We start from the raw sequence: 14,868 nt of genomic DNA, 5'->3' as shown, positions 1-14,868 counted from the left end.
AACTGACAGTCCTCAGCCCTCTGTCCTTCTCTTGCTGAGTTACAGCCATTAGCATTGCTATTATTCCAAATGCTGAGGGCACACCTTTGTTTTTATGTTAGGGGGAGTGAGGTGAGAGCATCATTTATACTTATTACCCAAAAGGAGAGAGCCAGCTCAAACAGAAAGCCTACTAAAATAAAATACTCCCCTGCACATGCTTTTACCCCAGGGAGAGGCTACGGGAGGAAACATCATCTCATAGGTACTTTTTACATTGCTCTGATTCCATAATGATGAAAAATGCCACAAAGTAGAACAGCACAGGGAACGAAACTTGTTTGGCTTGCAGTCAGTGTGGAGAATTTGCCAAGGTTGGTATCTTCCTTCTGTGAGGGAAGTTGAATCTGTCTCTTGCTATTGCAACCTGCAATCTGTGACTAGCTGTATCCCAGCTGCTGTCAGCTAGCGGTGTCTCAGGAGGGTAGCTTTTTCCCCACCTCCTGTGTACCCTTTAGCTGAAGTGCTATATCTACACTCTTCCACAGATTTTTCAACAGAAGGCACTCAAACTTTTTTTGCTATTCTAATCTATGGTCAAGGTTGTTCACAGTTCAAAGCCTGCAAACTGGCGTCTTTGAAGAATGGTTTGAGGTAACTCCGAGCAGGGTCCATGATATTTAGGTGAAAATGCAGGTACAATAATGAAGATGCCTTGAATAGCGACATACTGCAAAAACCAAACAAACATTCCAGCAGAACCAGATTGGTAGGTAGCACATTTACAGTTAAATAAAATCTGTTCAATAATTACGGGTCAAATATATTTTGGGCTCCTTCATGAAGAAATCTTGTTAATGAATACATCTGCTGAGCACTGTATACAGCCCAAACAAGATGTTCAGACTGTGCCGTAAAGTAGTTCTAGCACACCTTTTCCTTCTTTTACAAACCTTTTAACTTTTCACCAGAATTTCTAAATCTTGATTAAAAAATATCTCAACTACTAAAATCTTCTCTGGTTGTCTGGCTATGGCAGTGACCTTTATGACACCTACACCAAGAGAGAAGCTTTATAAATACAGATATCCAAAGCAGGACTAGCAATAAAAGCCCCAAAGATAGCAACTGGATTTTAATACTTTTTAAAAAATAAAAAGAAAAGACAGCCAAGGAGACAAAATGAGGATACAAAAAAGGTTTGGTTGAGAGGAACGTTCTATTATTGAATTTCACAGTTTTAGATTTGACAGCAAGCCTGAAAATGTGGCTCCATGATATATTTTCACCAAAACAAACCTATCGTTTCCTTATCAATTTAAAATCTAAGTAATTTAATCCATATTGAGATCCTTCAGTGCCTTTGGACTAGAACAGGCCTGTTCCAGTCATTAAGCTAGGAATTCTGCATACATCTTCAAAAGACATGGAAATATTTAATAGTTGAGGACTTCTTGGAACTGCCTTCTAGAGTGTTTCAATTCTTAGTTTTATTATTCAGCTGTGGCCTAATTTGATGCAAACTGGGAGTTTTAAGACAATTGCTTTCAGCCACATATATATTTTACATTTGACTATTTTAGTCTGTTTTGCTTCTTAGTGGGGCAAATGTTTCTGTCCCCAAAAATACAATTCCCTTTGTTAACATTCCCACTGGAGACACTCATTTCCTTGAAAAACTCTCTTTTTTTTGCAGGCAAGATTTTTAGATGATGACTAAGCAGCTCCTAACTGTGTTGGAGGGGAAGGGATTCCCAAAAGTTTAGAGAGGAAATTCCCATTTAATTCCTTCTGCAAATCTCACCCTGCAGTTCTGTACAGGGGAAACCATATAGTTTTATTGCACAACTCAAGAGTTTACACACTTAATTTGGCCCTGTGTTGATCTGCATGGTGTCTCACAAAGCAAACAGACTCTAGCATAGGTCACATAACCTTTTATGGGGGCCATAGGCTCTATCTCCTTCCTTTTACAAGACTAGACATGCTTGTAACCTACACTGATGTGATGATCACTGAATGACAGGCTGGCTGCATTTTACTTATGCGGTAAGAGAAGAGTCACAGACCACCTCTGAGAGGCTGGCTACTACCCCTGCACATATCAGAACTGTTTGCCCCCCTGCATACTGTTTTCCACCCTTTTGTTTCTGCTGGCCCCTTGGAGCAGGTTGCAGGCTGGATTAGTTGTGTTAACAGCAGTAACCAACTCCGGGCAATCTTTTCTGGGGATATCTGATTCACCACTCAGCCAAAATGCAGTATGTGGCAGGTGCAGCTCTGATCATGAATAGGGGGAGGGTTCTTGTACTGCTGGGAGGGAGCCGCTACCATCAAAACCATTCAGCCAGTTTACAGCCAGCTCCCTACTGCATCAAAAACCTGCTCAAGACAGAGGCCAGCAGGGAGCAAGCATAAAACAAATCCTGTAAAACAAATCCAGTCCATGGGCTACATAGTTCACTGTAAGTCTGCTCTATAGACTCTTATTTTCAAAATTCCAACACATTTTTCAAGAGTTAACCAGTGGACATTGCATTGCAACTTTAAGGAGCTCTGGAACTGCATTTTTAGCTGGAACTTACCAGCTTTTTTGTAGCTTCAGAATCTGGACCCTGCCTTGTTTGGGGTTTTTTGTTGGTTTTTTTGGGGGTGTTTTTCTTTTTTAAAAAATGTGTTTTAACCCACCAGGGGATAATAACAAATCTCTGTGCAAATGGCTTTGTGATCATGCTCACAAAACAGTCAGCAAAGCTGTATTTAGTGCTATTCATTTTGTTCTTCATTGCTTTCTAAACTGTCAATGGTTATTTGGAATGTTCAAAGCACATTAAGTCAGATGTGCCCATGAAAGTAAAAACAAAGGCTTGAAAATGTTATTAAAGATATATAAGATGGTAAGCAGCCTTGGGGCTTAGCTCCAAAGCTGTTGGCATGCTGTCAACCTCCCTTATTCAAACCACTGCAAATGATGTCAAGGAGATGGTTAGAAGGTGGTGACTGAGTGTCTTTTAGTTGATTAGCAAAGTCTGGTCAGATCTTTCCAGTTTTGCAGGGTAGCTGAAACAATCAAAAGCGATATCTGATTTAATAGAGAACCACAGGCTTGTGTCTAGCGATTTATCACCTGGGAAAAAAACCTGACCAATAGATAGTTTTTCCTGTACTAAGGAGGCAGGTGGTAAGCAGGATGCTTCAGCCCAGCTCTGCTTTAAGTGTCTTTAGTTGATGTGGGCCAATGGATAACGCAGCTTTTAAAACACAGCCTTTGATCACATGGCAATTCCATCTCATGTGAAAATCGTAAGACAGGCAGATTAAGGATGGATTTCACTGGCATTTAGAGCTGGTAGTCTTCATAATGCCCTTTTTTTGTGTAGCTGGTCACACCAGCGGAGATTAATTTGGTGACTGGATTTCCCACAACTAGTGCATCCCAGTGACAATAAGGAGGAAGTCTTCTCTTGGATCAGACTGATTCTCAGATACAACTTCAGTTCATGATAGACAAACTGAGATGAAGATATGACGTTGATGTCAAACAGCTCTGTGCTGCGTCATGCATCTACTGAAGCTGCAAGTGCTCCAAACAGCCAGGAAAACCAAAGTGTGTGGGTGCTAGAGAGGAAGGATCCCCAAATTTCCCTTACGCACCCCTGCTGTCCCTTCCCTGGTCCTCAGCCCCTTCTTGCACAGGTAGGCTGAGAGGATACAGGCCTTTCTGATCATATGCAGCTCCAGCTCTGAGAAGTTCCCAACCCACCCTCATTGCTCCAGAAAACCCTGTGGGCAGCAATGATCTCCTGATATTGATGAACCCCAGTTCAACTGGGAGACCTCTGCTTTCACCAGTTTGGGACTCCTTTCTTTAAAGAAGCCAGCAATCGCACCACATGTTTGAACAGTGATGGCTGTATGCCAGCTCAGCACCTATCATCTATTTTAGGCTCCAACAGCATATTAACGATAACAGTGAAGCAGGAGAAGTTAAAATGGAAGTAAATTTCTTCACTGAGAGGGTGGTCGGTCACTAGAACAGACTCCCCAGGGTCATGGCACCAAGCCTGTCAGAGTTCAAGGAGCATCTGGACAATGCTCTTAGTCATATGGTTTAGTTGTAGGGAGTCCTGCGAGGAGCAGAGTTGGACGTGATGATCCTTACGGGTCCCTTCCAACTTGAGATATTCTATGATTTATGGTTCTATAATTAAATTATGCTTTACTTTCTCTGTATAACTTTCAACAGTGAGTCCAGGCTGCAATACTCTAAATTTAATTTGTTTAGTCTGTTTTTAAGTAGTTTTTAAAATTTCTGACAGGTTTGGGGGTTTTTTTAAGCCTCTTATGAACTTGAGAGCTTATGCTCCAGTTCATGCAGTTGAAGTAAGATTGTAAGAAAGACAAATAACTTTAAACAAAAATAACAGCACCCAGACACATACTGAATGTACTAATGTGAAAAACATGAATGTGTACTGGACTGAATTTCTCCATGTCACAGGAAGTATTGCCATGTTGGTATGCCAACTAATCATGCAAAAGCTAAATTACTTTGCAGACCAGTAAGCAATAACTCTGATTTTTACCTCAAGCCTTACCTCATACAACCAATTCCAAGTCTTAGAATAAAAGTAGAATGTACTTTTCTTCGGGAGCTAATTAGCTTTACAGCACTGACACTTGTTTTTTGACGTTGCTTTTGTTTCCCCTCCTATAGACAGAAACTCTGCTTCTTCAGGTGGAAAAGAGAAATCTGTGCGACTGTGTAACTGCAAATCTGCTGAACTGAATCCTGGAGGCCAGCTAAGGAGTATCACCTGTTCAGCGGTTTTTAAAATGCAGCTGTATAAAATACAGCTTTATGGAGTTCATGTTGCAAGCATGTATGCCCCAATGTACCGAGGAAATTGGTGGGCTGTGTCTTACGTATTTGTCTGTTCTGTTTTTTTCTAAGAGAGTAACCTCTTTTCACATCCACTGGGTTGCCAGTAAGGGCTCAATTTAGTAAATCTGTTACTTGGTATTAAAGTGGGGGAAAAATGTACCTGCTTTGATTTTTAAATCAGAGTTGGCCAAGTGTAACCCACAAGATAAATATGGCCAGCAGTGCTCTAGAGACACTTGCAGCTGTTTTTTTTCTCTAATATGAACGTATCTCTGTGGCAACTTACCCAGTTATATTGAGACAGGGAACAGTGGTCTCTGTAGGCTTTGCCTGTGTATTAAAGATAATGGAAGTCCCTTCTGTTTGGTGTCTGCACTGTGACCACATTCAGGCATGTTGTAGTTCTGTTGTAATGAGGTGTGTGTCATGAGGAGGTATATGTATGCTGTACTTGGACCAAAACAGGTTATATCTCAGTGCTGAGTTTTCTGGTATCCTGCGTAAGAGTATTGTCTTAATTAAAACCTTTAGTTTCTTCCCCTCCTTCCCTGGACACTCCATTCTTATCCCACTGTATCTCTAAATAGCTTTATCTTAGCAGGTTAAATGGATAGAGTAGAAAAAGGAGAATAAGGGTGTGACTAGGCAGCCTTGCCAGTTCCAGCTGTACCGAATGCTACCACCAGCAACTGCTCAACATCACATTGAAGGAAAGCTCCGTGGACTGAACTCTGAACCTTTTGGTCTTTCCTTGTAGTTGCTTTAGAAAGCTGCTTTTTTTGCTTCAGGCATGAAGAAAGACTTGTGTATCTGAAAGCTGAGATGATTTTTATCCTCGGCTCTACCACTTTATTTTAAAATACATGTCCACCCACAAGTCTGAATTAGGCTGAGCAGTTTGAGTAGATGCTCTGAGTTTGTTTGACATGATTTAGAGCCGTCTCAAACCACCCTAACAGTGGAGCTGTGGGGTGCTAACCTGGCTTGGGGAGTGGATGGGATGTGGACATCTGAAGGCCAAAATCTCTTCAGCTGAATTTGGGAGAAAGTGCCTGCCTGCGGCCTTACTTCTCTAACTAAATTGGTGGGACTTTGCTGGAAGTGGATGAGAGAGGACACACCACTACTGCTCTGCCAGTGCAGCTGTAGGTATGGTAACAGCTGGGGGAGTAGGGGAACTTGATAGACAGCATCAGTGGCTTGCCAAACCTGTCCAGGGCTTGGAAAACCAATTCCTGCATGCTGAGAAGTGCAGCATGTCCTTCTGCATGGGACCACAGAAGTTCAGTGTGAACTGGAGAGGGGATTCTGATGTTATTTTTCCAAATTCCCTCAAGGAGCACCTATGCTGTGTGTTTTTCACTAAGCCCATTCACACAGCATTGGAGCACTGGCACTGCTCATATCTGGCTGCTGGGTGAAATAAGATTAACTGTAAGCCTCACCTGCAGCTCCACTCCCAGAGAATGGGAAGGGGCAGCAGTCCTTACTCATGCATGGCAGAGCATTTTATGGACTTCTTGGAGCAAAGCCTCCTTTGGAGGGCTTCAGCTGATCCTGGCTGTAGCAGAATGGCTTCTCAGAGCTTCTTGGCTTTTGCTGTACTTGGGTTGTCCCCATCTTGTTCTAGCTTGGCTTTGTTCCTCTCCTTTGCTCTGGATCTGCCTTGGCTTTCCTCTCCAGTGCAACCTCCATTCACCCTTCCAGTCTGGCACTGCCCTTTCTCTAGACCCAGGGACTTCTTGGTGAATCCCTGGCCCCCTGTCCTGATGACTCTGTGTGTAGTTGCTGCAAGTACGGGCAGTGGGGCTGATACTCCTCAGGTCAGCAGTCTCTTTAGATCCAACTGGCAGCACTGCAGGAGCAATGAGTGGCACTCCAATTTACCATGGAGTGAGTGAACACGGTGCCAAGCAACACTGATATCTCATTCCCCATCCAGTGAAGACATTGTGGGGAAGGGCCTCTGTTTACCTGGGAAGCCAACACTCCCATTGCAGAACTTGGAGAAAGTCCTAGAACAGTCCCGGTGGTGAAAACTCTGCTCCCAAAGCTGAGTTAATCCGTGGACTGTCCACCAGGACGCTGTAAGTTCACCAGCTTCTTATAAGTGTGGACAGGAACCCATCCATAGTCAGCTGCTGGTTTTGCCAGGTGTTGAGTAATAGATGTTCTGGCACAAGTGGAAACACCTGTAGATCTTGATGATTTTTTCCCTTGGTGTCTGCACAGACACTGGCTTGAACAAAAGAAAATCTGACCATGTGGAAATAGTTTCTTTCAGCCATTTTGCTACACCTCTACCTTCTGATTCACATCACCAGAACTGGGGTAGTGAGATACAGGACATAACAGTTGTTGCCCCAGGAGAAAGCAGCCAGGAGGGGGGTAGATGGGGAAAGGGGAGTAACTTTCTCATTCTCTTCCTCAGAATCTGAAAAATTAAAGATTCCTTTCAGTCTGCAGAAGATCCCTTATAACCAGGAATTTCCTAGCAGAAAGGTATGATCCTTTAAAGCCCACCTTATCTACTTTCCTTTAGTTGAATGACTGTTCTGTATTACCTCTTGTTCAAAACCACCAAAATAGCAGGAGAGCAGAAGACAGCTAATGTACCACCAGTTCTAGAAAAGGATTGGCAGGGAGGTCTGGGAATTACACCCAGCAACCAGAATATGTGTTCTGGGCAAGTGAACAGAAACTTTTGAAGGATTTGAATACATAAACTCAGGTTTAATATAACACAGTGACAAGAGTCAAGACTGTTTTTATACAATACAGCAGAACCAGATAAGCTGCTGACAAAAGCAGCTAGGATAATCTGATGTACAGACTAGGAGTCTTCAGTCGGGACAAGAAATAACTGAAGAAGGACATGATAAAACCCTGAGTGACCAGATAGTGACTGTTTGCTGTCCCTTGCCAAACAAGAAGTGGGGTGCACTGAATGAAAACAGCTGGAGGCAGGGTCAGAGCAAATAGGAGGGTGACGCTTTTGACCTACTGTGTGTTTCAGTTGAGGAAGTCCTCATTGCAGGATGTTGCTGATGCTAAAAATTTACATGGGTTTAAAAAGTAGCTGTTCAGACTCATGCCTGAAAATCCTATTGCAAACTGTTAAATACAAAAACACCAACTTTGATTCAGGAGGTCCCTGAAACACAAGTTGTTGCAGGTTAACAGTGTTGTAGGAAGACATTGTAGTTGACCTGGTTTTATATTTTCCCCTACACATTTCTTATTGGTCAGTGCCAAGGACGAGATACTGGCCTCAGAAGGATCTTTGGAGTGATCTGGTGCAGTTGTTCTTATATGTAGAAATGAGCCTCTTCCCAAATTCATAAAGCAAACCTCCCTGTGCTCCAGAGAGCCAGTCCTTTTTATCCCTTAGAAACAAACACTTTCTAAAAGTCTTGAAGTTCTGGGTTTCCCCATTGCCCAAGGCCAGGGATCATTAAGTAGGCCAGTGGCCCTGCTTCTGCAGCCCAGTACATTGCAGAGACTGCTCCAAAGGGAGGAGTAAAGCTCTTTGAATGGAAAGAAATGGTACTTCAAAACATTTGCCTACTGCGAGGAAGAAGCTATGTAATTACTTGGCTATTAGGGTCTTCTGCATAGTGTACAAGCCCAGTCCTGTCTAGCTGCTGAGCTGGGAAATCTCTTCCAGACTTATGGTCCTATGTCTTTGATGGCTCTGGCACTGTTTTGCCTCTTGTCCCTCTTCATCTACACATAGTGTTTTCTCTGCCCTCTGAAAGCCTGACATTTTTAACATGAAAAGTGGAAAACGTTAGTACAAACAGGCTTTCTCTTCCCATCATACTTAAAACTGCCGCTGTGCCTCCTACAAGAACTGCATTTTTTCTCCTCAAAATCCAAAGGTCCCTGTTAAATCCTAACTGTTGTTTCATATGTATTTAATAGGGCCATCAGAACATGCATACCTACTTCTCACTGTACACCTTGTCCTGTTTTATTCACTGTACTGCATTATGTGGTGGTCTCTTGCTTTGTGACTGCCCCTGAAAGCTGTCTGGGGCAAAGAAGTTGTCATGTCAATAGCACTGGAAGGTGGCCATCACACCTTCAAGTGCTGTGAACTTACTAAATAAAAATCACAATGTAAAATATGCTGGCCTGCTGCTCTAGTTTCAAGCATAGTATTTGTTTTTATGCATAGGTTTGCAGTTTAATCTCAATGTAGGTATTCCTTAACCTTCTAACTCCAGCTTGCCGTTCCGACTGTAACTTTGTAGAGATGGAGAGTGGCAGAGATGGTGTTTTCAAGGCCTCTAAGCTCCTGAATTTTAAAAAGTGGCTTAAAAACATAAGAGTTCCAGGCATGGATGCCATGAGAAAGGAAATGCAAATATCTGCATATATTCTATTTCTTAAATTGGTCTGCCTACACTTTTCTTTCTTGATAGTCAAGGCTGCCATCATTTGATTTCTGCTCTGAACCATGTACTTGCTGAAAACCTACTAACATATCAGCTTGTCTTCATTAGCCTTGAGTGCCTTTTGCTGTTTAAATCAAAGTAAGTGTTACTGCACTTTTCTGGTCATATAAGTGACAAAACTATAGCTTGTTCTCTTTGTCAATAGAGTCTGAAAATGGAACAGGACTGGCAACTCTCTCATTGTTCTTTATATAGCTTCACTCTTCTTTGAGAGTGCAACTCAACCGGAAAGACTGGTGATGCAAGTTAGACCGTTCCATAGGGTAAGCAGGACACAGGTTTCAAGGGAGGCCAGTATTCAAGTTCTTGTTTTGGGGTGGGGGGATCTGAATTTTCTGAGTGTTTGCATTAATAGCTGCACTTAAAACTTAATGTTCATGCTCAGGCAAACATAATGGCAGCCTCAGCCCTGAGCCCTGAGCCCTAACATATAATTGTTAGATGTTTTCTAAGCATCGATGCTATTTTCCTTTTTTTTTTTTTTTAAGATTAGAACTTTATTTTTACCCTAATCCTTTATTTTATTCCTAAACTCCATAAAATATTTGGCTATGCAAAAGCCAGTAGATACCACTGACAGAGAAATTAAGGAATCACATCACTGGGAAAGTGTAAATACAGCAGATTTTTTTTTCTCTGTGAAGTGTCAGTTGTTGCATTACAGCAGTTAGGGTCTTGTGTTAATTGTTAGAGAATGTAGAGTCAAAACACAGCTTCTATTTAGCTTTAAGTGCAAAGAAAGTTTAATGCATGCCAATTTGATGTTCCTAAGGTTATTTATCTAAGGGGCTCTTCTACAAAATGAGCAGAAAGTGTAGGAGCTTGTCCATATAACAGAATTGTGTCCGGTCCAAATTGATGGAAAGATCTGCTAACATAAACTATGTTTTTATGTCAAATCTGGACTAACTTTTGAGCAAACCAATGCTCAGTTAGGCAAACAGTATTGACAAAACTTACTAGATTGTGTGGCTTCTGCACTGAGCTTGGTGAAACTTGGCATTTTCCTTTCCATAAATCCCAACAGACTTTAAAGTTGCCAGTGATGTGAAGTTTAATGAGGTGGTATCTATTCAGCTCGTGACCACAACCCAAAAAGATGACCACTGTTTCACTCTGAAACTCTTCAGTTTAATATAGGGGCTGGGGAAAGACACAAACTTTTGGACCAAAATCAAAGTTACCAGCATCTGTGAATGCTTATAGTCAAGGCTTTCATTGGAGGCCATCTTTAGTGCTGTAAGTTGACTTTCAAACTGGAGTTATTTCTCTTCCCCAGTTAAAGGGCAGAACTTCAGCCTTGCAGTAAATTTGATACACATGGTTTCTTGCCTAAGCAGCTCTTGCATTCATCCTGGACTATATCTACACAGTAATAAAGCATCCAGCTTGTGAAAAGTACCTGGTTTCAGCCAACAGCCCTGAATATAACTAATGCACAGTTCAGTCTTGCATTGAAGTGGGAATTGAACAATGTTTAAATGCCTTTAGGCAGCTGGTATATTGCACATTTAAAGCACACTTTGTTTCATATACAATGTAAAATCAAACTCTATTTTACCCATGGAAGGTTGAACTGTGTCATAGAAGCCAATAGCTTTTCTAAAATAAAATGAGGTCTCCCCACCTCGCCTTTCTGTATGCACATACTGGCTGTGCAGAGGAGAACTGCCTGTGCGTTTTGTTACTCTGGTTTTGGTAGCTACAGAATAACATGCCCAAACCCCAGCACTTAAAAAAACAACCAACAGGTTCTTACTGAACATCAGCTGCTCTCAGAACACATGAATTCAGAAGGGATTTTTACACACAATTCTCTAGCAAGTAAAAAATGACATGCTTACATCTTCCTAGGCAGGGGTAAGACTGGCAGTAGCAAGGCAAATAGCTCAGCTTCACTGTCAGTGGCGTTCAGACTGAGTGTACACAAACAGTACACAACCCTTGTCTATGCTATAAATTTACCCCATGTCCAGCACAGTGATCAGTTGCTGGATTTCCAGCAGTCCAATGCAAACCTCAAATATAAATGAGGAAAACTGGTATTTTTCCCATGGGTCTTACTTTTTCTTGGAATCAAAAGCCTGAACTGACCTTAATTTCACAATAGCTTGACAGCAGCCTCTCCTGTATAGCTGAAAGTGTTCTAGGCTTTAGAAGGTGTTTAAAGACACTTGTCACACTTGGCTTCAGTTGATTTTTGGAGAACTGATCAAGCCTGGATGCTTTCCCACATCTTACGCTGTGGTAAAAGAGGTCTCTTGGAGTTGACTGGTTCCTGTATTAAAGGATCTTGGTGCTAAGTTTCTATCATAGTCCCTATCCCTGTTTTGCAGTGTTGTGTGGACTTTGTTGGGACAGCTGCAGTGTCTCAAAGCCTCATAGTCTGACCAAGGTTCAGCTTGTGGTTGGATTCTTTAAGGGCTTTCCAGGAGGCTCTAAGATGGGGAACTTGTCAAGCAATGATGCCAAGAACAAATTTGTCATTTCATGAGGAAGACTTTTTTTTCCCCTCAGTGTTTAAAGAAGATACTGAACCATCAAGCAAAGGTGGATCATTATCTCATGGCGTAAGGGACAAGATAAGTATAGGGTGCTTTAATTTTCAGTCCTTCTCAGGGCCTGAGATGGCTGTCACAAAAAAAGACAATACAATTTATGCTGTTTATGGACTGAAACATCTACAGTGCACCAGCCTCTCACCTCTCAGTTCATCTGCAAGACTGTGAAATAATTATTTATAGGAGGATTAAGAAGCTGTGGGCCCTGGCAGCTACCCTGCAGCCAAATGTCTCTGAATTCCTTTATTAGTGACCCATCCCAAAATGGGAATGTTCTCTAGCCATCATACTTGCTTAGAGCAGACAAACATTGCCTTTGCCCTGATAACTGAGGAAGGAGAAATAGTCTGAATTCCAGATGCTGCACAAGGGCAATGCATTTCTCCCAAGGGTGTCTGTGTTTATGCTGGAATTACAACACAGAGAGCTGGGAAGTGACTGCCTCGGAAGCAAAATGACTCTCATAATCACAGAATCACAAAAAACAGGAAGGGAAAGGTATCCATAAGAAATCACCCAGTCCATCCCTGGGCCGACTATCCCAATGCTATTCCCAAATGATTTCTAATATACACCTACAGGCTTAAATAACCCCTTGTCTTTCACAGGCAATCCATCTCAGTGCCATCCCTATTATTAAGAAGTTTTCCAGGGCCTTTGATGGTGCCTTCTTGATGCAATTTAAACTTCTGGTTATTTCTGCTGTCATTGGTGTCCCTGCTAGTTCCTAGTATTGCAGTGACCAAACCAGATGCAGTACTACAGCTCAGACCTTCTGCTGAAGGCAGTCTAAACTCTTGCACTTTTTTTTTGTATATCCCAGTATAATTGCATTTTTTTGGCAATGATGGAATATTGTAGATGGATTTCAGCTCATGACTCCCTAGCTCCACCGTAGAAGTGCCACTTAACCTGCTGTTCCCCATTCTAAATATGAGCCGTTGATTATTCCTGATGAAGTGTAGCACCTTGTTCTCATCCTTATCAAATTTTAATCTGGTTTTAGACCCTTTATTTCAACTTGTCTGTATGATTTAGAATCTAGTCCTCTCCCCCAGCATTGCTTATAACCTCCCAGGCTGATGTTACACCTTAAATAACTGCTTTACTTATTCATTATCCAGCTGACTAATGAAATGCTGAATAACCCTTGACCTAAGTGAGTCTCTGCAGACCCCATGTGATATCTTTCCATGGTGACAGTGACCCACTGCTAACTCTCACCAGTGACCCAGCCAGTTTTGCTGGCCTCAGAGCAGTTTCCTTTCTTTGCTTCTGACAATGCTGTGTGACACAGCATCAGAAATCTTCCTAAAGTTGATTAAATTTGGCTTTTCCCTACCTGCAAGGCCTGTTACCGTGTCACAGAAGGAAACTAAACTGGTTTGACTTGATTCTTGACAAATACCTCTTATTTGCAACTCCACTTCTTGTTTTCCAAATGCTTACAAACTGTTGATGGGATTTTTGCTTCTAAAACATTCCCAGGGATTGACAGTAAACTGGTTTGTGTGTCATTTTCCAGTTTCTCTTCCCCCTTTTAAAGATAGTCACTGCATTTACTCTTTTCCATGGCTGGTATAACTCACATCTTCCCTGAGCTCTCAGCAGCAATCGCTGATGGTGGTTGCTTTCGTTTCTTCTTTAAATATCCTGAGGTAGGTCTAGGGATAGCCATGAGTAAAATGAGAGCTCTAGGCAGACTGAAACCCAGAAAAGTGACCTGGCACAAACCTACAAGCATATGTAACCAAAGCAAATTTCTGCTAAATGTTCTTACCTAAAACATGTTCACTGGTATTAGTTGTGTTAGCCTCCTGTGTACTAGTTCGCATTATTTTGGTTGGTAGATAAAGTAGATGCTAAGCCCTGTATCACTTTCTAGGCATCAGCTTCATTAACTTTCCCCTTCTGCTGAACAGAGAACAAACTCTTCACTTGGTTTTTGTCTTCCTTACTCCCTATGTGTTTAAAGAATGCTTTCTTGCTATTCTTCATGTTTCTCACTGTTTGCATCTGGTTCTGCTTCTTGGCCTTTCGGGATTTGTGCCTGTATTCTCTTGCCACTCTATTATTCAAGTAATAGTAACCAGACACAGATTCTTCTGTCTCTGTGCTTTCTTCTTCTGTTTCAGTTCAACGAAGGACTTATGGCCATGTTAGCAGGCAATGATTTAGCACTTCATAGTAGACTGAGATTAACCACCCTATTTGCCATGTGTACCCATGACTATAATAATGGACTTCTAAAATTAGAACCTTTGCCTGCACCTTCCTTTTACGCACACGTATTTAACTCAGACCTTTAACGTTAGTGATTTTAACTAGGCATATACATTTTCTTCCTCCACTGCAAAGATGCAACTTTCAATACCTGTACACTTGGGCATCAGTAAGAGATTTTCTGAGGGAGTTACCAGATGTCTATCCTCACTAGTCATCTTCCCAATAAATGTCTGGATGTTTCTGATTATTTTGGAGGAGACCCTTCTTTTGTTAGCAAATGATAATTCGGTATGGATTCTCTGTAGAAAAAGAAAACAAAGTGTAAATATTTCTGACAGCCCTCTGGGATTCACTATGACATTCTTCAGATAGCAAACGGACTCCTATGAATCTCTTGGAATTTTCTCATCCTTCAAAGTAAATTTAGTACTGGTATCCCTTAGTCATAGTGGTAGGCAATAGTGGATGTAATAGCAAAGCAAGTCATGCAAGTGCTTTCGTGCTTCTGTCTTCTTCAGCTTTGCTGGAGGTGATAGAACAACACAGATTTCTGGAAGTTTTCCATGCCGACTGGCTCCTGTTCCCTGTGAATTGAGATCTGCATCTTGGGAGCACACAGTTCTGTTAGCAAGAGGAGTTGGGAACTTTTTTCATGCTTCTTAAAGAGCATGGCATTTGATGCAAAAACTGGCCTGACTCTGCAAGTGCAATGTCTGATTGTCTTATGTTAGCACCAAACAGTTAAAAAAAGGACATT

This window comes from Pelecanus crispus, chromosome 4 (assembly GCF_030463565.1).
Source record: "Pelecanus crispus isolate bPelCri1 chromosome 4, bPelCri1.pri, whole genome shotgun sequence".
NCBI lineage: Eukaryota > Metazoa > Chordata > Aves > Pelecaniformes > Pelecanidae > Pelecanus > Pelecanus crispus.
Note: the sequence above shows the minus strand (reverse complement) of the source record.